Raw genomic sequence first — 25,921 nt, 5'->3', positions numbered from 1 at the left:
GGCGAAGGTGAACGGAAGGTGTGATGTGCTAATTCAGGTATAAGAGTCTCGACAAAGCAGAGTTCCCATGTATGATAAGTACTATTGGGTACTGAAGCTCGAATTGAGATTTAGAGCAGAATAAGTTGTTCTAGCTGTCTGAGGAAGTGAGAGAACTTTATAAGCTACTACCAAATCCATAGGGGAGAATGGGTTCCTGGCGTAGACCACCGAGGAATTTTATCCAAGTTGAAAGCAACATATTCACAGAGAGTACATTATAAAAGAAAACCATCGCGAATTTCTTCGCGGTCTTCAAAGATGTCAGTGTTCCAGGAAAGCTTTTCCAATAGCACGAAGTATGATTCCCAAACACAGCAGACACAAGGCATCTTTGTGTTCCTTCTGTGCATAACAAAACTAGGTCCATGCTATGCAGCGTCACATTCAGCACTGTTTTCGATATTTAGGTACTTAGTTCTACAGTGAGCATTGACTTGTACTATATTACTGGATATCTCTCATCTTGACTGCTCAAACATCGCTAGAAACACATCGTTCGGTAAAATAAAAATAAAAAGAAAGGGTTTCGATGTTCCGGTAGGTAAAACGTTGTTAATATAAAATATGTGTCAAAATACTGTCCCGTTTGTCTTGCAAATCTTTTTCAATCGTTGATCGCTTTATTTGACGTTATTCACGTTGCGTAATTCACGTACGTGCTCTCGATCTATGATTGTAACCGGTGACATGATTACATGCCATATTCAGCTTTCGTTACACTGAAGGTTTCTTATGTACACATGTATGGCCTCAGTTTGAGTAACTGATGCTATTTCCTTTTTAGGGTTCCGTACCTCAGTCGGTAAAAACGGAGTACTTATAGAATCACTTTGTTGTCTGTCTGTCTGACTGTTAAGACCCTCTTTTCGCAGGAACGGCTAGAGATACCAACTTGAAATGTATGACAGATAGTAAGATGTGTGTGGTCCCTTGGCGGTGTGAACAGTTTCAGCTTCTAAGTCAATGCAATTATAGGATATGGCCATTCATGTCATATACTTCGATACTCGTAAACCTATTCATCAAAACCTATAGGGAACTTTCCATTGACCTAGAATCATGAAATTTGATAAGACGTAAGGTTTCACGGTACAAGTAAGAGAAAAAATCCGGGAACTGTTATTTTTAATTATATTACATAAAAGTTTTTTTTGCCATTTGTTGTGCGTCTGCCCGTCTGTCCTTCTGTTAAGAACCTTTTCCTTAGGAACGGGTAGGGGTATGAAGCTGAAATTTTTGTGAAATACAAAGCTCTACAGTCCCTTGGCAATGTAAATAATTTAAGCTTCCAAGTCAATGCAAGCAAAAGATACGGCCATATATCTCTCATATTTTTGTACTCGCAAACCTATAGATGAATCATCTACAGGGTAGTCAGAAACAGTCTGAAAAGTTTGTAAAGGTATTGCAGAGTAGGTTGTGCAGAGAAATAATCGTTAAGAAAAAAGTTCGATTCATTAGGATTAGAGTTAGCCAATCAGGCCGTTGCGCTCACAAATTCTAGGAGCCCGCCAGTAATGGTGTCGCCAAACGTGTTCTTCCTTTGGTTTCCTAAAACCGAATAAGAGATCGATACAAAAATTGGGCATAGGACGGCAGTTTGGATGGAACCCGAGCCAAAGGCTTGAGTGCCATCATGTACGCTATGAAGACAACTGGCAGGCCGCTTGAATTTGCGCGCACACATGCCTGATTGGACGAATTCAGTGCTAATTAATTAGGAAACGGTGCAATTCATCGCATTTTCCTTAGAAATTATTTCTTAGCGCAGCCTCCCCTAGAACACGCCTGCAAGCTTTTCAGACACTTTCTGGCCAGCTTGTCTCTATAACTCGGACCTGGTGGTCTAGCAGTGAAGAGTTTGCCTGGAAACCTCGAAGTCGTGAGATCGAATCTAGGTCGGACGATGGATTTTTCAGTTTTCGTTTTAGCCTTGCCTTCACTTCTCAGCGATGTGAGGAGTTGCCAGAAGCAGCACGTGGTTAGTATTCCACAATAAACTGTAGGTCACCTTTCCCCGATTGGATAACTTGGGTGGGTTAGGGACACGCAAGTGGCCAAGGTGGCGTCCAATATTAGGACTTGCACTCAGCCATTGAGCCACGCGAAATTACTCTATAGTTATCTAATATAAAGGAAAGTCGTTGTTTAACGTTGCTACTAAATACCTCTAAAAGTTCTGGACTGATTTACATAAAATCTTTACACGAAACTTTAAATAAACGTTCGGACGGTCATAGGCTACTCATTTTTTAATCTATACACTATGTCATCAAAAGTATCCGGACACCCCCAAAAACAAACGTTTTCCATATTAGGTGCATTGTGCTGCCATCTTCTGTAAGGTACTCCATATCAGCGACCTCAGTAGTCATTACACATCGTGAGAGAGCAGAATTTGGCGCCCCGTGGAACTCACGGACTTCGAACGTGGTCAAGTGACTGGCTGTCACTTGTGACATACATCTGTACGCAAGATTTCCACACTCCTAAACATCCCTAGGTCCACTGTTCCCGACGTGTTAGTGGAGTGGAAACGTGAAGGGACATGTACAGCACAAAAGCGTACAGGCCGACCTTGTCTGTTGACTGACAGAGACCGCCGACAGTTGAAGAGGGTCGTAATGTGTAATAGGCAGACACCTATCCAGACCATTACACTACAATTCCAAACTCATCAGGATCCACTGCAAGTAGTATGACAGTTAGGCGGGAGGTGAGAAAACGGATTTCATGGTCGAGCGGCTTCTTATGAGCCACACGTCACGCGCGTAAATGCCAAACGACGCCTCGCTTGGTGTAAGGAGCGTAAACATTGGACGATTGAACAGTGGAAAAACCTTGTGTGGAGTGACGAATCACGGTACACAAGGTGATGATCCGATGGCAGGTTGTGGGTATGGCGAATGCCCGGTGAACGTCACCTACCATTGTGTGTAGTGCCAACAATAAAATTCGGAGGCTATGGTGTTATGGTGTGGTCGTGTTTTTCATGCAGCGGGCTTGCACCCCTTGTTGTTTTGCGCGGCACTATCACAGCACAGGTCTACATTGAAGTTTTAAGCACCTTCTTCCTTCCCACTGTTGAAGAGCAATTCGGGGATGGCGATTGCATCTTTCAACACGATCGAACACCTGTTCAGAATGCACGGCCTGTGGCGGAGTGATTACACGACAATAACATCCCTGTAATGAGCTAACCTGCACAGAGTCCTGACCTGAATCCTATAGAACACCTTCGGGATATTTTTGAACGCCGACTTCGTGCCAGGCCTCATCAACCGACATCGATACTTCTGCTCAGGGCAGCACTCCTTGAAGAATGGGCTACCATTCCCCAAAACACTTTCCAGCACCTGTTTGAACGTATGCCTGCGAGAGTGGAAGCTGTCATCAAGTCTAAGGGTGGACCAACACCATATTGAATTTCAGCATTACCGATGGAGGGTGCCATGAACTTGTAAGTCATTTTCGGCCAGGTGTCCGGATACTTTTGATCACATAGAGTATGTATACAAAGTTATATATTTCTTCTTCTTCTTCTTCTCTTCTCTTCTCTTCTCTTCTCTTCTCTTCTCTTCTCTTCTCTTCTCTTCTCTTCTCTTCTCTTCTCTTCTCTTCTCTTCTCTTCTCCTCTCCTCTCCTCTCCTCTCCTCTCCTCTCCCTCTCCCTCTCCCTCTCCCTCTTCCTCTTCTCTTCTTCTCCTCTTCTTCTCCTCCTCTTCTTCTCCTCCTCTTCTTCTCCTCTTCCTCTCCTCTCCTCTATATGAATAATATGAATAACAGAAGTCGCCACTTACCGTCTGTTGGTATGTGCAGGCTACTTTCACGAACTGGGATTTTGATCCGGTTTTCTCTAATACTGGTGGTATTAAATACAGTGCAGCTACTCAGAGAGGTCCAGTGTGGACTGTAATTATTGTAATGCCTCGAAACTTGGTAGACATTCTAATGCGTTAATGCGGAACTGATTTACGCTCGGAAAAAGTTAGTTCTTCCAGTTTCGGCCAACAGGTGCAAATATGGCGATGGTAATGCAAGAAAGACATATAGAAATGTTTCCATATGTAATGGATTTCTGCTGGAGGTGTGCAGAAAACGTCAAACAAGTGACAAAGGCATAGTGTTGACTTTATTATTAACCGCCTATTACAAAATTTGTTCAATACGAGTGCTTCTGACGTCGACGAGATGCTGCATCCGTAAAACGACGTGACCAACAACTGCTCGCAGCAGTTCCAGTGGAATCTGAACAAGGTATTCCTGTGTAATGCCCATCAAATCAGGTAGAGACCGAACGTGTTCCAGGTAAACGCGTTCTTTTACATACCCCAGAGCCAAAAGTTACATCGATTCAGATCAGATGACCTTGCAGCAGTCCATCTGGAAAATCTCTGGAGATAACACGTTCGTGGATGATTGCATTAAGCTGATCATTCACTGGGTGAGAGACATGAGGCTTCGCCCCCTCTTGCATAAATACAGTAGTTTCCACATAGTTGCGGTCTTCCAGAGCAGAAATAATATGCTGTACAAGGAGGTCTCGATATCGTGTAGACGTCACGGTATATATGGCAGACCCCACTGGTGTATTCTCTTCCAAAAAGAACGGACCGAGAATAAAGGTGCTTGTGATTCCACAACACACAGTCACATATGGCAAGTGCAGTAGCTCTTCGTAAAGAACACGCCTGTCAACAATACGACAAATTCGGTAGTTCTGTGTACTCACACCACCCTGTGGTACAAAATGTTCTTCGTCACTCCATATAATATTGCACAGCGACATGTCATCAACTTCAATCCGTGCCAAAAACCTAAGAGCAAATTCAGAACGTTGCTGTGGATTATAGGGTTCCATTTTCTACGCCGCCTCGATTTTGTACGGGTGCCATTGTAAAACAGACTGTACAGCTTTATGTTCTATTGTCCATGGGATGTACAATTCTCGTGACACTGCACGAGCACTAGGATCGCCTAGGGCACATGCCGCATGGTAAGTTACAGCAACAGTAACCTCGTAAATAACTTCCACCGGGATAGGACACCTTCCTCTTGCAGATGTAACACCAAGCTCATCCATGTTTTGGAATCTTATTATCATCTTCTTTAAACAATTTAATGGTATCAGACCTCTCCTCAGGCCTTTCATTCGGAAACACTCTCTCAGTGCAGCACTGTAACTGCTGCTGCTCAAATAAAACAGTTTCACTAACAATGCACAGTCTCTTTTCTAGATAGACATACTGTTCACTCACGTCGTGACTCGTCAAATGATAACGTGGATGTCATACAATCATACTAACAGTGTACGCGCCAGATTTGAAGCTGGTAATCAAAATTGGAACAAATATTTTTTCGAGCATAAATCGTTTCCACATAAACGCATTTGCATATCTACCAAGCTTAGCTGCCATATGATAAAGCACCCAGCAGATTCGATGATGCGTAAGGAATTTTTTGTGTATAATTTATAAACATTTCGTACAAACTGTCTGAATTAGGATAAATTAAAGTTTTGTTTTTAAAAACGATGCCACTGCCATCTATCGAACAACGGCCATAACCCTACAGTCTGGGTTTTGCAGCCGAGCAGAGCGCACCTGCTGTGTGTTTCTGCCGGCAGCGCGAACACGCTCGCCTTGTTTACGTCCTCTGGCTGACACTAACGTAACGCTGTAACGGATCAAGATCAAGCCGAAACAATACAGGAAATGAGCACTGAAATTTGCATTTCGAAGACCTTGCTATGCCAAAAGCTCTCGAAGTCGAGCGCCTTTTAAAGGAGGACGCCAAGATCCCGGCTGCTGACATTGTCAGCATCCACTTTTCGATCGTAAGTAGTACGGTCAATGGGAAACGTACGACACTACATGTGACAAGGTTCTTCGAGAAATGAAACAAGAACTCCACTTATACCACGGAGACAGAAATGTTGACAACTTCGATGCAGATCATGCTGGACTGGGCCGACAGATTTTTTGCATATTCGTACTACCCTTCGAATTCTCGGCGACAGACGCCGTGACAGTGCTCTGCTCCTACAGTACGGTAAAAGGACACGCGGCAGAAAAGTGGACCCAATTTAAGAAGTATCCAGTCCTCAACGGAGCACGCAAGTGCACACTGAAGTCCACTGACACATACCATCATAACTCAAAATAGGGGGCTGCCGAGCGATAATTATTTATGACGGCCAGCCTAAAACGTGTTCCAGTTGCATCAAGGAAGGTCACCGAGTTTCGAATGCCTCCAGCGTCGGACCACACAACTTCCACCGTAGCATTGAGTACCTCCATCGACGTTGACGAACCTCCCAGTGTCGTACTCGGCAGTGCTCACGACGCCTCCACCTGTTCATACACAATAGACCGACGATACTGTACCGGAACAACCTGCCACGGACTGACGCCTGGCTGATCAGTCAGCCTGGCCAGTATCAGAACTCTGTACTATGCCAAGCATACCACCGGAAAACTGCAGGTACCACCACCACCACTACCACCACCAGGATGACTATATCGATTCACTTATTGTACCTTAGTACCAGCGATACGTGAGTCTAAATGGTTCAAATGGCTCTGAGCACTATGGGACTTAACATCTATGGTCATCAGTCCCCTAGAACTTAGAACTAGTTAAACCTAACTAACCTAAGGACATTACACAACACCCAGTCATCACGAGGCAGAGAAAATCCCTGACCTCGCCGGGAATCGAACCGAGGAACCCGGGTGTAGGAAGCGAGAACGCTACCTACGTGAGTCTCTGCCATTGTCCAACACGGAAAGTCACGCACGACACCACGTGTTCACCGAAACGACGAAAGTGGGGCCGCAGGACCGTATCAGAATATGGCCGCTCCTATTCCTCAGAGGAAGAAGAACTGAACCGGCAGGACGCGAACCACGAGGCTGTCATCATTGATACCGACTACACCCTGCAGAACAGGTCGCAGGATGGGTGGCCCTGCCAACCCTCTGCGGCGGACGGTAAACAGCAGGAGGGTTTCACTGCATGCTGTGAAGCTGTTCTGTCATTTCCTATCAACCACTACAACCCTATGGAACATGAACAGACTTCCATGCCCACGTCGTGGGCTGACGACGTGGATGTGTAGCAGGACGTCGATACAGGGCCCGCAGAGATTTGTACAATGCCATGATTGCCGCGGTCGTCTAGGTGTGACATCACTCTCGATGTCGGCTTCTCTCCAGCATCACTGTGGATAAGCCTCCTCAACAACCACACCGCCAGGCTTACCACTTGGCCACAATCAATGTCAATATGGTTACCTCCCCTGCCAAGATCAAACTCTTGAGTGAAACAGTACAAGCCTATGAGGTAATGGGCGAATTGTGGCGTTGGCATGGTCGCATGGGCTCTCGGCAGGCGCAGGCCGCTCAGCAGGCCGACCACGTGGTGCCAGACGTTGGCCGAAGCGAGAGGGGTCAAGCCCGATCGCATGGCTGGGAATTCCATGTTGACGCTGTGACGAGGACGGTGCTTTGTGTCGATGAAGGAGACGTCTATGCCGGGAGTGCCAAAGATGGCGGACTTTGTGAAACCATAATAGCAGACATTTCACAGTTCGTATAGAAATTAAAAGTTGCCAGATGAATGATGATACCTTAAAAAGAAACATGTACATTACCATTACTTGCACGACGATTCCGATGGTGTAATCAGATTTTCAATATCTTTATTAGTTTAAAGTTTAGTATCTGATGATACATTATACAAGTAACACCCAGCAACGAATTTTCAAAATCTAAACGCTTCATCCGATTTTCTCGATCGACGTGTCTTTAGAAAGCTGTTAGTGTAAATCTAAATTGGTATAAATTACAGGCATTTAACTTGAACAGTACATGAGTTATTGGAGGTCAAAGTGGCCGATTACTATCGATCGCGTCAGGCCATAAGTACTCCAGAGTTACACAAAAAAAAAAACGGTTGCAGCATGCTTATTAATGTATTTATTCGTCTCTGTCTCTGTTTGTATCCAATGTATTCTATTCATGAAGAAATTGGTTAAATATTTACTGTGTTTTAGAAAGCACAGAGACATTAGGCTACAGACCTACTCTTGCTTGCTATTCCTTTGATATATGTTTATTTAATTTGTTTATGTATTTAATAATGTATGTCAGAGCGTGTTTATGGTCCAGCCGTAGGAATATTCATTTAATTTCAATTTATTTAAATGTAAATCCAGTATTTCGAAAGTGTATTATGTTTGTGAGTGTGCATTGGCTTGAAGACATGGCGGGAGCGCTCTAGCCAATCACAGCGGTCGTGAATGGGGAGACTCGATGGTAGTGGGAGAACAGGACGGTACAGGACAGGGAGTGATGATGATGTTTGGTTTGTGGGGCGCTCAACTGCGTGGTTATCAGCACCCGTACAATTACCCAATCTTTGCTCAGTCCAATTTCGCCACTTTCCTGGATGATGATGAAATGATGAGGACAACACAAACACCCAGTCATCTCGAGGCAGGTGAAAATCCCTGACCCCGCCGGGAATCGAACCCGGGACCCCGTGCTCGGGAAGCGAGAACGCTACCGCGAGACCACGAGCGGCGGACGAGGACAGGGAGTGCTGGACGCGACGGGGGGACAGACGCACGGTCGCGAGAGAGACTTGAAGAGTGTGGATCGATTTGCGCGTGGTCGCGAGAGGTAGAAATACTTCAGAGTGCCGACTTGTGAACTTGTGAGATTTCCAAGGTTTCTTCAGTGAAGACGTAGCATGCGTTTAAAAATGAATATCTCGCGAACAATGTTGCTGTTCATAACTAATTACATGAAGATTACGTGAAGTAGGAATCTATTTATTCCCTGTTATTCAGCTTATATTTTCTTTAATTGCTGGACCATCGACACCAATAAGTGTTTTGCAGAAATATGCAGCATTCTCAAAAGTACTTCTGCTATCGTACTCATCATTTAAAGGCGTTAAGATAGTACCTGCAGATTTTATTTAATTGCAATATTTTATTTATAAAATTCGCAGTTGCCGAGTGACAGTGTGTATTTTCATATTGAACACTGTAGACTCAGCAGTATTTGGCTTGTAATGCGGCAACTACGTATCCCAGCCCCTAGACAACGAAACCAGCCAAAACTTTTAATACTTCAACTCTGAGTCTGAGGGTACGTAGTTGAGGGCCAACATCGCATCATTTTTATTTGAAAGCCTGCAAACCATAGGAGTTGACCTCACACTCCTGCGAGAAGTGTGAAAGAACGTACCTGCAGACTCTTCTAGTTACACAACGTACATGATGCCTGGTGGTTCCACAGACAGTGGCGTGGTGCTTTTAGTACATGACGGCATCGAAGCCACTGATTTCATGTATCTTCCCTCCGCACGATGATTAGCGGTCATGGCACTCGACACCCAATTCATTAATGTTTATGCACTATCAAGCACCAGCAAACGTCGTGACCGGGCCAGGTTCTACTCCACAGACAACACCCCACCCGTTCCCCTCGGATGGTATGAACACAGCGTCTTAGCCAGCACATTTAAGTGCATCCTTCATCCCAAGGACCAGATCCCACACTACACGCTTTGTCTGGAACCGATTATTGTGATTCACGATCTTCACTTGCGTGACACGTGTGAAAAGGTACACGACGACAGCTCTCGACACATGCAACTTACCAGTCATTCAGTGAGCTGACTGAATCGCAAATATGTGTCGCAAGGTCTTACACAGGGAGTGGTGGCCTCCAAACGACGGCCTCTGGTCTTCTCCGATGACAGCGCATATATCTCAACGATATACGATATACGACAAGAAGTCTGGTGTAGCAACAGCGTTTGGAAGATGAACGTAACTCATCTCCAGGACCCGGACTGCCTTCGATAAGTCGTCACCACATGGCCCATCTGTGAACAACGTCACTCCCGATACCCCTAGACTTTGGCCTAATGGTTCCTCTTGCCAAACCAGCATTCCGCAAGATACTTATGGAATTTGGTAAGGACACGGCTGCGTGGCATCGATGGACCGTGGATTTTTACTATGCGTTGCTCAGGGACCGCGATGCTCTATCCCCACTTGCGACGACGCGACCGAAAAGCCACAGAGGTACCCACCATGCACCACATTGTGGCAAACATGCGTCAGTCGTCTTAAGGTACTATTTGGCTGCAACTGCCGGCCGTAGCGGCCTGCAGTGACTGCGGGCAGTTGACTACTGCCCTTAGGCAAAGCAACGGAACATATCTCGTTGTAACTGCTCGGCAGTCGGCGGTCGTGACGTCATCGCTACTGCCGCGTCTCGGCCGCTGCAGAAGCAGTCAAGCAGTTGGGCCGAGACTGCCAGGTGTGTGACGACTGCAGTAATCAACGACGCGCTACGTCGAAGAAAGGTTTTCACGATGACGACCACGAACAGTTAGTGGATTATGTGAGCAGATACTCTATACTGTATGATCACAAGCATACAGATTTCAGAAATGTGATGGCAAAGGATAAGGTGTGAAAGAAGATAGGAGAAGCAATGAAAAAAGATGTTAAGTGTTTTGCATATAACATTCATTTATTTAGGTTTCTTTCCTACTGTGACAAATTGTACAATATGGAGGCTACAACAATGCGTCCATTCTTTCTGTCACCAAACGATTGCAACAATAGTCGTTACGAGTAGTAACAATAATTTATTTCCTTTATTTGAGCCTTAGTTCTTTTCCAGGTAGTAATCATTGATTTTTAGGTTCACAGAAGTAGTTCTTAAATGTATCTCGTACCTGAAACTCTTCAGCTTGGTAGAATCCCCCTGTTCAGGGCAGGGGAATAATGTTCTGTGGTAAACTCACGTCATGGTCAAGTTCATAAAAAGTTCATCCTCTTTTTTCTAAATAGGCGTCCCTGAGTAGATTGTGTAGACAGCAACAAGCTGTAACGAGTTTATCACATGTGTTAGGTTGCAGATTCAGATTTGTGTAGAACACTCGAAATACCTGACACAAAAGTCCAAAAGCGTTTTCAGAAACTCTGCGCGCTCGTGACAATTTATAGTTGAAGGTCGCTTTTGATTTATCTTGCTGGGCAGACGAGCGAGTGTAAGGCTTGAGAATATGCTTTCGCAAGCGGAATGCCTCGTCGCCTACTATAACAAATGGCATCGTGATGTCAGTTAATGGGAGCTCTTCATCTGCTGGAAACACGTCTCCTTTCATGATCATTTTCCCCATTGCTGACTTATTAAATATGCCACTGTCTCCTTCCTTCCCGTGTGAACCTACGTCTATCGCAACGAATTTACAGTTCGCATCAACCAATGCCAAAAGTACTATGGAGAAGTACCCTTTGTAATTCCAGAAAAGGGAACCACTTTTTCCAGGACACCGTATCCTTATATGTTTCCCATCAATCGCAGCACAGCAGTTAGGGAAACCCCAAAGAGTGTAGAATTCTTTCGCACCTTCCCTGAAAGATTCTCGAGATGGCGGAGGCAGGAAGATAGGTGCCAAGTGTTGTCACATAGCTTCTACTGTTTCATGAACTATGATGCTTACGTAGCTTGGTGATATCCGCAAAACCATATCCAAGGGACGCGAGACTCTCCCCTGTAGCTAGAAACCTGTAACACAAACTATAATTATTATTAATACATGAAACATAAATAATATGTCTTGTCCTCATTACACAGCTAAACAAATATCGTACCGTTTTAGGTAGCCAGTTTAAGAAGAGATGGAAAGACATAAGAGATAACTACTGGAAAACAGTTCGAAAAGATCAACTGCAGACAGGTTCTGTAGCACCAAGTTCAACAACAAAATGGGCGTTGTTCAACAGACTGGGCTTTTTGAGCGATGTAGAAAGAGAGCGGTCGTCTTTTTGTAGTGTTCCGCTAAAGGAGCCAACAAGTGTTGAAGGACTGCTATCTGATGAAGACGGACAAAATGCCAATGAAACAAGGCCTGACACTCCACAAGCCATTGCTTCCTTGTCCTCTAGTGACGCACCTGCCGCCAACTCTTCCATCTCAGCTCGCAGAGCGAGGAAAATACACTGGGATTCAATCAACCAAAGGGGCCAACAACGATTGGAATTGCTGCAACGCTTGGCTAATAATCGGGAGCTGGAAGATGATATGGGGCTATTCATGAGAAGCATCGCAGCGTCCATTAGGAAACTACCACATCACCTCATTAATAAAGAGAAAAGTGACATTTTAAGCTATGTTACGTGATTTGACAGTTCTTCAGAATCATCTCTCGTGCCACTACCTGTCAGCATCAGTCCTTCCGGCTCGTCTTCTCTTTCATCCCCGTTCGAACGAACTTCATCGGTTGGAGACGATACGTACACTTTCACCCCATTGAAAAACGTCGAACCACAAGCAAGTGATACTACTTTTGAAAATAATTACTAATCATAACGTAAACACAGTGTAAAGATAATGTAAAAATAAACAACCAGCTGTACAGGAACTGAGTTGTTTCCAAATAAACCTATTATTTTAATAGAAATTTATGTTATTTCATTGATATACAAAATTATCCATTTTAAACCATTTTTTATGAATACGTATGTTTTTGTACAGCTACTTACCGTAAAGTCACTGCCATTTTCTTCGTCGGCTTCTATTGGAGTTTGCACTGCATTGGTAGCTGTTCTTGCTGTATCTTCTTTCACCAGACTTAAAACAAAATCGAACTGAGATGGGTTAAGTCTAAAGAAATTTCTGAACCTCTCTTCATCGTTTCGCAAGTGACCGGTTACTAAGTTATCATAAATTCCTTCACTTTTCCGTGTTTGGAAAATGCTGTGGGGACAAGATCATGGAAGCATTGCAATAATTTCCTCTTCGTCTTCCTCGTCCACCAAAAACCTAGAATGGTATTAGCATCCACATTGCGAAATCGCGTGCGTGTTCCTTCAAAAAAAAAAAAAAAAAATGGTTCAAATGGCTCTGAGCACTATGGGACTTAACATCTATGGTCATCAGTCCCCTAGAACTTAGAACTACTTAAACCTAACTAACCTAAGGACATCACACAACACCCAGTCATCACGAGGCAGAGAAAAGCGTGATCCTTTCACAGAGGTAACTCACTGAGTGGCGTGGCCGCTGCGGTCAGCAGTCTCAACGAAATACACAGGCAGTGACGGTCGGCAATTACTGCCCGCCGCTACGGCGGGCAGTCGCAGCGAAATAGTACCCTTACGACGCAAAACGGTCGCTCCTGTTCAACGCAAGCAACCGTAGTGAAAGTCATGGAGGATAACTTTAGTCATTATTTTCAGGAAAGAACTGTAGATGACGAAGCCAATGCAGTAGCGTTACAGCAGTTGACGCACACTGTCGACACAGCAACAGTGGTGGCATTAACGGAGGAAGTCTGACCTGAAGAGGACGGGGATCCTTGGACAAGTCTGTGGTCAGTAATTCTCCAGGACCTGCTGGATTACCAGTCGAGTTTTACCGGATCTTCGTGACCTCATGTTGTCGCAATGGACAACAAACTCATATTCACAGACTTCATTGTATCACCTGCTGTTGTTGAAGCAATCCCAATACTGTACGCAAGCCAGCAGAAGGGCAATCAGCCTACGACTGTCGGCCAATTACAATGTTGAACGCCGACTATAATATCTTCGCCAGGCTTTTGGCAGGCCACATTAAGACGACATTGCTGATGATTCACACCCCAGACCAGTCGTCGCAGCAAGGATATGCCAACATACAAATGCCACCGGTGACTGCAGAGACTTGACAGCTACTGCCTCGGCGTGCCGCCTGAGAACGGCGATCGTCTCCATCGATTTCGATCGGTTCTTCGATAGAGAGCACAGTAGCCTCCTTTTCCTGGTGATGGACCATATAGGATTTCCCTCAAGACTCAGCGACTCCCTGTGGTACTTTTTTGAAACTGCCAGTTATCAGATACAGGTCAACAGATGGTAGTTGGACCCAATACTCATTAAGAGGTCTCTACGACAAGGTTACTCCCTTTCTACCTACCTTTATGAAACTGCACGCGAGGGACTCCTCGGATGTCTCACTCAGCCTTAGGCTATTTGGCATCACGCTGTGGGATATCACCTTCCGCTATAGGGTGTACGCTGACGTCCTGTTACTGCCGGTTCATTCCACCAGTGAAATCCACAGTGTACTAAACTGGATCGAGCGATACAGACACGCCATGGGCAGTCTTTTGAATATGAACGATTCAGCGGCAATGGATATCAGGCGTGGTCTCTGGCCAGGTGCTGTTGGCCCCATGCCGCCAGTTACTGAACTGAGATATTTGGGAGTCACGTTTACGAAGGATGTGCCTAGAATGGCCATGGAAAACTATCGACACTTACTACTAACCATACACATGATGATGCACGAGAACCTGCTCTATAACTTGAACCAGCTGTAAGGTTTGGAATACCTGAATCTCTATGAGGTGTCAAAACACCATCACGTGGCACAGTCCTCCCCCTAGTGATGATGATAGGACGCAGACTTCAGGCAGCCTTCGGTTACTACCTATCAACAGGACACAGGTTTAAAGTACTGGTGTTTTGTCCGCAGCTCGTGGTCGTGCGGTAGCGTTCTCGCTTCCCGCGCCCAGGTTCCCGGGTTCGATTCCCGGCGGGTTCAGGGATTTTTCTCTGCCTCCTGATGACTGGGTGTTGTGTGATGTCCTTAGGTTAGTTAGGTTTAAGTAGTTCTAAGTTCTAGGGGACTGATGACCATAGATGTTAAGTCCCATACTGCTCAGAGCCATTTGAACCATTTTTAAAGTACGTTACAAAACTCTCTCACCCTCAATCTGTTTGATGGACGGCTAGGTCTGGTTAACACCTGGGCACAGGTAGCTGCCCTCTATATTAGCAAGATGATGAGACGATGGACCAATCAACATACTTCATTCATAGATCGTCTATTGGAGGTTTTGATGCCAGTCTCTCACGTCTTGCTGGTGTCTGTATGTTCGTTGCAACACAGCTCTCCCATGTATCAATATTCTTTCTTGGATACAACTATGTGATCTCGAAGTTTCCCGCAACACACGGTTACACAGGCAGTTCCGTGTAATGTGGTAGAAACCAGGTACCCAACTGTCGAAAACGATACACCACAACTTTATGCCAACACTGTGCACGTGACGTGGTACGAAGTCACCAACAAAAAGGTATGCGATGAGACATTGGCTCCATGCTATCAGATTAATGGATTCCCCCCTTTCTCGTGGTGACAAAGCTGAACATCGCTGCATGTGCGCATCGTCGTCCGACTTTTGGCGACTGGCACAGAAAATCTTAGCTTGTTAATCCCGCGTCACATCCGACGTGATTGAACCTCGGACCCACTTCTATCCAGATGATTATTACTTTCCACCCGCAAAGTACCATGTAATTACATGATTTAAGGGAATGGTCATCGACTACGTCTTCGGTAAAGGGGAGAAGGTGGAGGTTGATTACTAGCGGTACCTGCAAAATTCTCACATGGCCGTCAAATGCACATCTAAGTAGTGTACGATCTTTGGAAATTATTTTCGCAATGTTTTCGTTAATAACCCTCTAGTTGAAGACTGACACGCACAATCTGACATTCCGTGCAGCATCACAATGAAGACAGAAAGTCCTGCACTGCAAGAAGTGAAAAAGATAAGAGATGGTTGATTGATGGAAAGCTACGTTAATTGAGGCATTAGCAAAGCAGAATAAGTCTGTTGTAGATATTTTTACACGGCGTTATTGGAAATAGAAAACGCCAGTTACAGTGCACAAGAAACATACAGTTGCACCATTCCTGGAAGAAAGGTTCTTTTAGCTGAAGTTGCCCAATCAAATCTATGAATGTTATTTTGGTTTTCTTTTGAATAACACTTTTTGTAGGGGATGTTCTGTAGGATTTCGTTTGTACACAACTACTAATTATAATCATGTAGAAATTATACATCATCTTGGGAGAATGTTTAGGAATAATTAGGGGAAACGCCTGCAGAGAAATAGTTCATTATTTTTGTCGTTGGGTAACAGGGCGTTGCAAAGTAGGGGTAGCTTTGATTTTTGTTTGATTTTTTTAAGATTAAACATTATTAGACAAGTAGATAGTTAAAAAAGGGACTTTTGCGTCAAAAAACCAAAGGTTACATGAGCGAATCCTGGCCGTGTTTATTTTTTTCACTCTGCGTCTTAGCCCAGCATGCGGCTAGAATTCCACGTTACACTGCAGTTGATATTTTCCTGGTTTCATAACTCATTAGGGACATGCAACTCGCCTAAGTGACATCCAGTTTCAAGAGAACTTCCTAGCAAAACGGCATCCGAGTCCACAGCCTGTGTTTTTCAATTATTTATGCATAGAGTGAAAGGTAACATGTGCTTCAGCTTAACTTCGTTTGTGTAGAGAAACTTTTGCATTATCGCAGCAGATGACTCAACTTTAGGCTTCCTGCTGTCGTCGAGTCAATCATAGATGCGAAAAGGATTCTCCACATGGTGGGGCGATAGATCCTAATTCTATGGACACTTTCAAATTACAAAGAAGAATTGCACGTGAATCTCCACTGGCGAGAACGAGATTTAGGCTTTTAGATCGTAAAGACATGAACACGATCAACTTGATTTGAATTCGGGAATTTCTTGCGGGTGAAAGAACAAGATTTCGAAACACTTCTGCAGATTTTTAAGGGTCGCATTTCGAAATATGACAACAATTTCAGACTCTAAATTTTTCGTTCCCTCAGATTACGGGTCGCAGTTCACCTCAAATTCTTCGAATATTGGGCAGTGATCTACTCAAATGTGAAGCATCGAAATTAATATTACCAAGAGCGAAAAGATAACCATCTCACCATTAGGCTTACATGTACGATTTACAATCTGAAATAATCAAATATTTTTAGAATATAGTTTCTCTGCAATCGTTCAATGCGACGTCTTAACGCCTCCTTACTGCAAGGGTCTGTATGCCCGCATGGTACCACTCTACTGGTCGACGTCGGAGCCAACGTCTTGGTGTATCAGTAAGCTCCCCATCGTTCAGGTACTTCTTACCCCGGAGTGCATCCTTCCCTGGGCCAAACAGATGGAAATCGGAAGGTGCAAGACCCAGGCTGTAGGAGGGAGGAGGGAGGAGGAACAGTATAATGAAATTTGTGAGCTGCACATACTTGAGCGAGGTCTTGCGTTGTCATAGAGGAGAGGTTCGTTTGCATTTTTGTGACGGCGAACACGCTGAAGTCATTTCTTCAGTTTCCTGAGAATAGCACAACGCCACTTCAGAGTTGATAGTTGCACCATGAGGGATCACATCAAACAGAATATTCCCCGCAGAGTCCTACAAAACGGTCGCCATGACTTTACCGGCTGAAGATGCGGCTTTGAACTTTTTCTTCGGAGGAGAGATGCTGTGGAGCCATTCCATGGATTGCTGTTTTGTTTCCGGTTCGAAGTGATCAACCCATGTTTCATCGTCTGTGACGATCAGATTCACAACTGGCAAGCAATTCCGCACAAATGATCCTTCGTTGTTCCTTCAGGTCTTCTGTTAGGGGACGAGAAACCCAGCGGAAACACACCTTTGAGTACCCCAACTGGTGGACGAGTGTGTAAGCACTAACAACGGAGGCGTCCAGTTGAGCAGCGAGGTGTTTGATTGTGATCCGTCTATCACCTCGAATGAGAGCATCCACACATTCCACCTTTGCAGGAGTCAGCTGTTTGCGGCCGGCCGGCACCCGTGACATCGAACAAGTTTGTTCGATCTTGTATGAATTATGACAAACACTTCGCCCAACGGCTCATGGTGCTTTTGTTCACTTTCAGGTCTCTGTGGACATTGTGCAAGCGTCTGTGAATATCTGAGACGCTTGGTTCTCCGTAAAAAGAAACTGAATGACAGCTCTTACTTGGAACGCATCTCCATTACAGACGCCATTTGGAAAGCTACGTATAGCCTCGCCACCTATCGGAACATCAGGACATTATAGGGGCTGAAGCGGAAATATTCCACAATGTTCCACGGCAAATACCACGATTTTTCCTACGAAACTGGTCAAGAAAAAAAGTGCTGCATTACTTATTGAACGCCCATCGTAAAACGTTTTCCGAAAAAGTACTGCAACAACTTTACTTCGTTAACATACGATAGTTTAGTTTACCAGCGCAGCAGATGACTCAACTTTTAGCTTTCTACTTTCCTTGAATCAAACCAATATGTGTACACGATTCTTTGCGTGATACGGCGAAGAAGTCTTCCATAAAGAGCCCACGATGAAGAACTGTGTCAGTGGGTGTTAAGAATGCAACACTGTCATACTAAGCTTCACAATAGGAGTACTGCAACTCGAGCTAAACGTGTATTTCATGAGTACTTTTTCTTATTTTTTCTTTTATTTGTGCAGCCTTCGATACATATTGAATCACTCACTCACACAAACACCCATGAACTTTTCGAGATTTTTGGTAATAATGTTCAACAGCGACTTGGTTTTGTACTGGGTGTCCCTCCTAACTTTACCCCATATATTTTCGATATGAAACAAAATTTGAAAAAGGCATTTGGCCAGGGATGCACCTATGTCAGGGGCTCACACAATGGGCACCTCCCTAAAAGTAAAGTAACATTACTTTCAGCACAGAGTTACGTTTTTTTTCAAATGGCACCTGTGAGCTTTCTCCATCGAAGTGAAAACTAGAATTATGTTATGGCAGACTTGGTTTCATGCTCTAAAACTTATACCTAATGGAACACTTAGACTTTGTTGTTGTTGTAGTCTTCAGCCCAGAGACTGGTTTGATGCAGCTCTCCATGCTACTCTATCTTATGCAAGCTTCTTCATCTTCCAGTACCTACAGCAACCTACATCCTTCTGAATCTGTTTAGTGTACTCATCTCTTGGTCTCTCTCTACGATTTTTACCCTGCACGCTGCCCTCCAATACTAAACTGGTGATCCCTTGATGCCTCAGAACATGTCCTACCAAACGATCCCTTCTTCTAATCAAGTTGTGCCACAAATTTCTCTTCTCCCCAATTCTATTCAGGGCCTCCTCATTGGTTACGTGATCTATCCATGTAATCATCAGCATTCTTCTGTAGCACCACATTTCGAAAGCTTCTATTCTCTTCTTGTCTAAACTATCTATCGTCCATGTTTCACTTCCATACATGGCTACACTCCATACAAATACCCTCAGAAAGGACTCCTGACACTTAAATCTATACTCGATATTAACAAATTTCTCTTCTTCAGAAACGCTTTTCTTGCCATTGCCAGTCTACATTTTATATCCTCTCTACTTCGACCATCATCGGTTATTTTGCTCCCCAAATAGCAAAACTCATTTACTACTTTAAGCGTCTCATTTTCTAATCTAATATCCTCAGCATCACTCGATTTAATTCGACTACATTCCATTATCCACGTTTTGCCTTTGTTGATGTTCCTCTTATATCCTCCTTTCAAGACACTGTCCTTTCCGTTCAGCTGCTCTTCCAGGTCCTTTGCTTTCTCTGACGGAATTGCAGTGTTTTTATTTCTTCTCCATGGATTTTAATTCCTACTCCGCATTTTTCTTTTGTTTCCTTTACTGCTTGCTCAACTTACAGATTGAATAACATCGGGGATAGGCCACAACCCTGTCTCACTCCCTTTCCAACCACTGCTTCCCTTTCATGCCCCTCGACTCTCATAACTGCCATCTGGTCTCTGTACAAATTGTAAATACCCTTTCGCTCCCTGTATTTTACCCCTGCCACCTTTAGAATTTGAAAGAGAGTATTCCAGTCAACATTGTCAAAAACTTTCTCCAAGTCTACAAATGCTAGAAACGTAGGTTTGCCTTTCCTTAATCTGTTTGATAAGATGAGTCGTAGGGTCAGTATTGCCTCACGTGTTCCAACATTTCTACGGAATCCAAACTGATCTTCCCCGAGGTCGGCTTCTACCAGTTTTTCCATTCGTCTGTAAAGAATTCGTGTTAGTATTTTGCAGCCGTGGCTTATTAAACTGATAGTTCGGTAATTTTCACTTCTGTCAACACCTGCTTTCTTTGGAATTGGAATTATTATATCCTTCTTGAAGTCTGAGGGTATTTCGCTTGTCTCATACATCTCGCTCAGCAGATGGTTGAGTTTTGCCAGGGCTGGCTCTCCCAAGGCTATTAGTAGTTCTAATGGAATGTTGTCTACTCCGAGGCCTTGTTTCAGCCTAGGTCTTTCAGTGCTCTGTCGAACTCTTCACGCAGTATCATATCTCACATTTAATCTTCATCTACATCTTCTTCCATTTCCATAATATTGTCCTCAAGAACATCGCCCTTGTATAGACCCTCTATATACTCTGCTTTCCCTTCTTTGCTTAGAACTGGGTTTCCATCTGAGCTCTTGATATTCATGCAAGTGGTTCTATTTTCTCCAAAGGTCTCTTTAATTTTCCTGTAGGCAGTATCTATCTTACCCCTAGTGATATGCGCCTCTACATCGTTACATTTGTCCTCTAGCCATCCCTGCTTAGCCATTTTGATCTTCCTGTCGATCTCATTTTTGAGACGTTTGTATTCCTTTTTGCCTGCTTCATTTACTGCAGTTTTGTATTTTCTCCTTTCATCAATTAAATTCAATATATCTTCCGTTATACAAGGATTTCTATTAGCCCTCGTCTTTTTACCTACTTGATCCTCTGCTGTAATGCGGGTTGCCTACGCTCACCTGAAGCCTACCTGCTGTGGGAAATCCTTGCTGTGCGCATAATGGGCAGAAACTGCGGCGCCGTTGCCATCGTATAAAGTCTACGTACTTCAGAAGGTATGAGGTTTAGAACAGTGAACGTAAGTCTGCTGTGACTAGTTGTAACTCAAGTTATCATTTCCGTAGAGATAACGTACATATGCCATTTAAAGAAACGTAACTTCGTGTTAAAAGTGATGTTTATTTACAGTTATGGATTGTCCATTCCCGCCCTTTATGTGAGCCCCTGACATAGTTGCATCCCTGTCCAATTGCGTTTCTCACATTTTGTTTCGTTTCGGGAACATATGAGATGATAATGTGATAAAGTCAGGTGGGAAACACTGTACAAAGACAAGTCGTTGTTTAACATTGTTAACAAATACCTCGAAAAGTCCTTGACCGATTTACTTCAAGTTTTACATGGTACTTTGATAAACATTTACATGGATATAGGCAATATATTCTTAAAAAGAAAACTATATGTCAGTTTTCTGTTAAAACCGACTACGAGAAGGAATACGCTGTGAAAATGTACGGTGTTGTCTCCTTTCTCGCATTTCGTTTTAACTACAATAATAGTGCATTTAAACCATTGAATAGATTTTTTATACAGTACATATTCATTCTCACGATATATATTTTAAACAAAAATTGTGTGCACAGCAATGGGCTGTTTTGTTTTCCTCCTCGCATTCAATTTTCGCGGAAAACAGGAAAGTTTTATTTATGACTTATCGGCTTATGATTAGAATGCTACTACGGAACCTGAATTTGAGAGAACAAAAAATAAGGCTCAGTGTCTGGGAGAGGGATTAATAGGACATAGAGAGGGGGAAGGAGGAGGTAGGCTGGGAGTGGGAAGGAGGGGATGGAGAGAGAGATGGGGGAGAAGGAGAACAGTACGTACATCTAATTTATGTACATATTTAACAATAGCGAATTATTGCTGCGTTCGACAGTCTGTATATGTAATTAAGTTTTTGCGGATTCCACAGAGCGTACTCCTGCTCGCCCTTGTACGGTTATTTTCTTTTTGTAACTACTGTTTATACTACTTTGTAACACCTTGTGAACTGCATTAGTGTCATTATTTCTTCTGTTCTACAGGCCATAATCAACATTATAACATGTTTGACAATGCCAAAGAATATGATGCAGATTATGATTTGGCGGATGCTATTAAGTGAGTATACAGACTCTAATACTAAATTTAAAAAATGTCGCTTTCATTTTGATGATACTTTATTCATTATTATTGTTCTTGTTGTTGTTGTTATTATCATTATTTATAATATTATTGTGACATACTGATATTTTTACAACGAGAAAAAGTTCAAAAAACACCTTTAAAGATACTGAATTCATTTATTCTCTGTGAAGTAGAAATATAATGTGCTTGACAACCAAGTTGGATTCAATATAGTAAGACTTGATACGAGCTAAGTCGACTTGGCTTAAGGACGAGGGATTATAGTTGACGAGGGATTATAGGTAGACATTTTCACGCTTTTCTATGTGGGGCAATCAAATCAAAACCGAACACCCGCCACAAGAGGACCATGGAATTGTTCCATTGAAAAGTAATTATCACACGCATTACGACTATTATCCCTCTGAGAAACGAGACGGTCAATTACTGTTTCGTAGAACACGGTCGGCCGCTGACGGATCCACAACAGCAACCACTCTCTCACTTCCTCCTCCGACTGAAACCGACGTCCACGCATGCCTTTCTTCAGGTTACCATAGATGTGAAATTTTCACGATGAAAAATCCGGGCTGTACGGGGGGATGTTGCTGTATGTCCCAACCAAATCGCAGAAGCATAGCCGTAGTCCAATTGGCAGTGTGAAAGCGGGCGTTATCGTGCCACAGGGTGATTACATTCGACAGCATTCCGACACATCGAGGGCAACAGCAAAGTCAACAGCGGGAATATCCCACATCTCCCCACCAAAGACATCCAAAGCTGTCCACACAAGTTCCGATAAGGTATGACGGCCTTCTTCTTCGGCTGCAGGGGCCCTCTGCTCGTCGATTTTCTCGAGCGTGGAACCACAAACAGTGCGCAGCGCTATGAAGACACCTTACAGGAACTGCGATTAGCCATAAAGTCAAAATTCCCAGTAATGCCGTCGGACGGAATCAGACTGCTGCAAGATAACAACAGCCACCACACTGCCAATCGGACGAAGACTACTCTTCAGCGATTTGTTTCGGAAACATTGCAACTTCCTCCGTATAATCCGGATCTATCATAGTGTGATATTCACACCTTTATCGGTCTGAAAAAAGACATGCGTGGATGTCGGTTTCAGTCGGACGAGGAAGTGCGAGAGTGCGTGCCGTTGTGGATCTGTCAGCGGCCAATCGGGTTCTATCGATCGTGTCGTCTTCCTGAGGGACAAATGTCTTAACACGTGTGGCGACCATTCCCTGATCCCGTTGTGGTGGGTGTTCTGCTTTCATTTTACTGCCCCTTTAAAGAACGTGACAAGCAATAACTCACACAAAATGATCAAAGAACAAGTGGGAAAAGTATCACTTGGTAAAACACAATTTTTGTAAGGTCTGAATGATTTAATCCCCTTTTTTGGTTTGTGTAATTTCCAGGTTCATATTAGTTCTGTTGCCAGTCCCATACATTTTAAAGTATTTGTAAGTTGGATGGAATGGTTGTAGATGGTACTGTGGAAGCCACAATAGGTAGATGGCTCGAATTCTGTTTAACGCCTATTTTTTGACAGGATTGACCGTTAGGTACCCACGTTATACCTTGACATGAAATTATTACGCTGTATTTGATAGAATGTTTGGGAAGATTGAGAAGATTTGATAGAGGCCAAATAATACGGTGTCGTCAGCGTTATTAAGAAATCAGTCTTCACGGAATACCAGCAGTGGTGTGGCCAAATTAGATGTGTGGAGTACCGACTCGCAGGTCGACGGGTGGAAGAGATGGGTGGGAGTATGATGTTCAGTAATACACAAATTAGGTTTGGAGTTAAGAGAGAATACCGGGAAGCTTCACACGATCGACAATTGTTCGTTCGGTTGGTAGGATAAGAGACGAGTGAGTTCGGAAAAAGTGGTCTTCAGTAGAATAATTGGGGTTAAAGCTGCTTGGAGTGTGGGAAGGATTAGATGCTGTTCGACTTGTTCACCATTTAAAGCGCACGAATCAGTCCAATAACCACGCCGATGGAACAGTAGAAAGAAGTTCCCATACTAGGTAAGTTGGACGTCAGAAATAAGAGGCTTTTGGAGGTGCTGATCCTTAGATTCTTAACATTTGACCGATATTCCTGTGTAGGAGAGGGAGACAACTTCAGGATTTCATATCCCTACTGTGTTAATAGTGATTATTTTCCATGAAAACTTGAATTTTAACGTTAATTTGATAAATTTTAGCCATCAGTATTTCCTAAGGAAATGAGTGCTGATACAAAGAAGCAGCAACCATTTGAGTGACATTGCCGGATGTCATATTCACGCAGGCTGCACGCTCAGCACATGACAGAAAGTAAGGGGAAGGACACGTTCTTGAGCCTTCAAAAGCTAACGATACTGAGAAAATTTCCCATTTACTCGTATGTTGGAGAAGCATTTCTATTACAAAACATAATTATCTGTACTTCCGTTTCATACCCTAAACCTGAATTACCCCGCAATAACATCGTCGCCCAGATATGACACCAAAACTGACTTATCTGTTAGTATTTTTTGCCTTTCAAGTAAAAGTATCGGAATGAGGTACCACACCTCTTTCGATAATCAGGAAACAATCACACTCAACAATGAAACATAAACTGTTCGCTGAATGGGCACTAAATCACTGTATTTTAATCATTACTTTAGGACTTTTATTTTTTTAGAGGACTGGAGAAACGATACACACATAATAACCTGTTTCACTGGCAGAGAACGTTCATAACCCTCAACGATATTATCTGTGAACAGCCGAATCTCTACTAACATGAGAGGAGGATTACGATATAATCTCACAGCGAGCACAAAATTTTTTAGAGACGGGATACATGGCCCATTTCTTTAACGATTGCGTAGGATATCGTCTGACGGAAAGTAATCTGATCCCATTCGTTCCGAGTGCCAGTCCAATGCTGTAACGAGTGCGCCATACTTCTACCTGGGAATTTTCATGTGCTCCCACATGAAAATATGCTACCTCATATACAGATATTGCGTTGTACAAATACATCATTCCACAGATGTTTGTTCAGTGGTTACGGGTATTGGCCTCTTACCGAAGCAGAACACCTCTGCTGTCACTTTGAACAACCAAGTTTGTCTGTGGTTCAGTGGCTTGTTCGTGTCCTCTCTTACAAGGGGACCGCGCATACTCGGAATCACCGTTTTCATCCAAATTTATTATATATGCGGCGCTTTGCCACAGATGAAAATGACAGAAATGGGAGCTCCAGTTGGCTAAGTGTTTGGAGAAAATATCATATTTGCCTTGAGTGGGGCGAGGGATGAGCCATTTTTATTAACAGATCTTCCATGGAGTGACTGGAGCAGCGGAAAGAGTACAGAACGGTGGTCTGAAGGTCTTGGGCTTGAGTCCCTATGTGGAACTTCTTTTATATTTCATTTTTTAGGTTACTTACACTGCAAATAATCTCAAATAATGTTGAAGATATTGTACTTCTCAATATTTTCATAAAAGCCTCGAAAAGAAAAATCAAAGTAAAATTTAAGATTGCAAATCAATTTCTAGGAAGGAATTATAAAGCGTCCACCAGAACTTAATATATAAAATTATGTACTTTTATTATTTTACAGTTGATGGTTTATACGTGTTGATGATGATGATTAAAGCAATTAGATAATAAACAGTTTCAGTTGTAAATAGTTTTATTGGTTCATTCAAGACAGTCTCTGGACGATTATAAGTCCATTTTCAGGTGAACAACACTGCAGTAGGAAATGGAGAAACTATAATACCACTTGACAGTTGTCTGTTATAATAATAGTGGTAAGCCACTGTCTAGCTGTGAATATGAAGCTAGTATGGTCGGGTTAGTCAGAATAAAACACGGGTGTTGGACCAAATAATCAACAAAAATTATCTAAACTAATGAGCGGTCAAGGGAAAAAGAAAGGAGAAGAAAAGAAAAAAACACGATAATATCAACGAACAACGGAAGAGAAC

This window comes from Schistocerca cancellata, chromosome 4 (assembly GCF_023864275.1).
Source record: "Schistocerca cancellata isolate TAMUIC-IGC-003103 chromosome 4, iqSchCanc2.1, whole genome shotgun sequence".
Classification (NCBI taxonomy): Eukaryota; Metazoa; Arthropoda; class Insecta; order Orthoptera; family Acrididae; genus Schistocerca; species Schistocerca cancellata.
Note: the sequence above shows the minus strand (reverse complement) of the source record.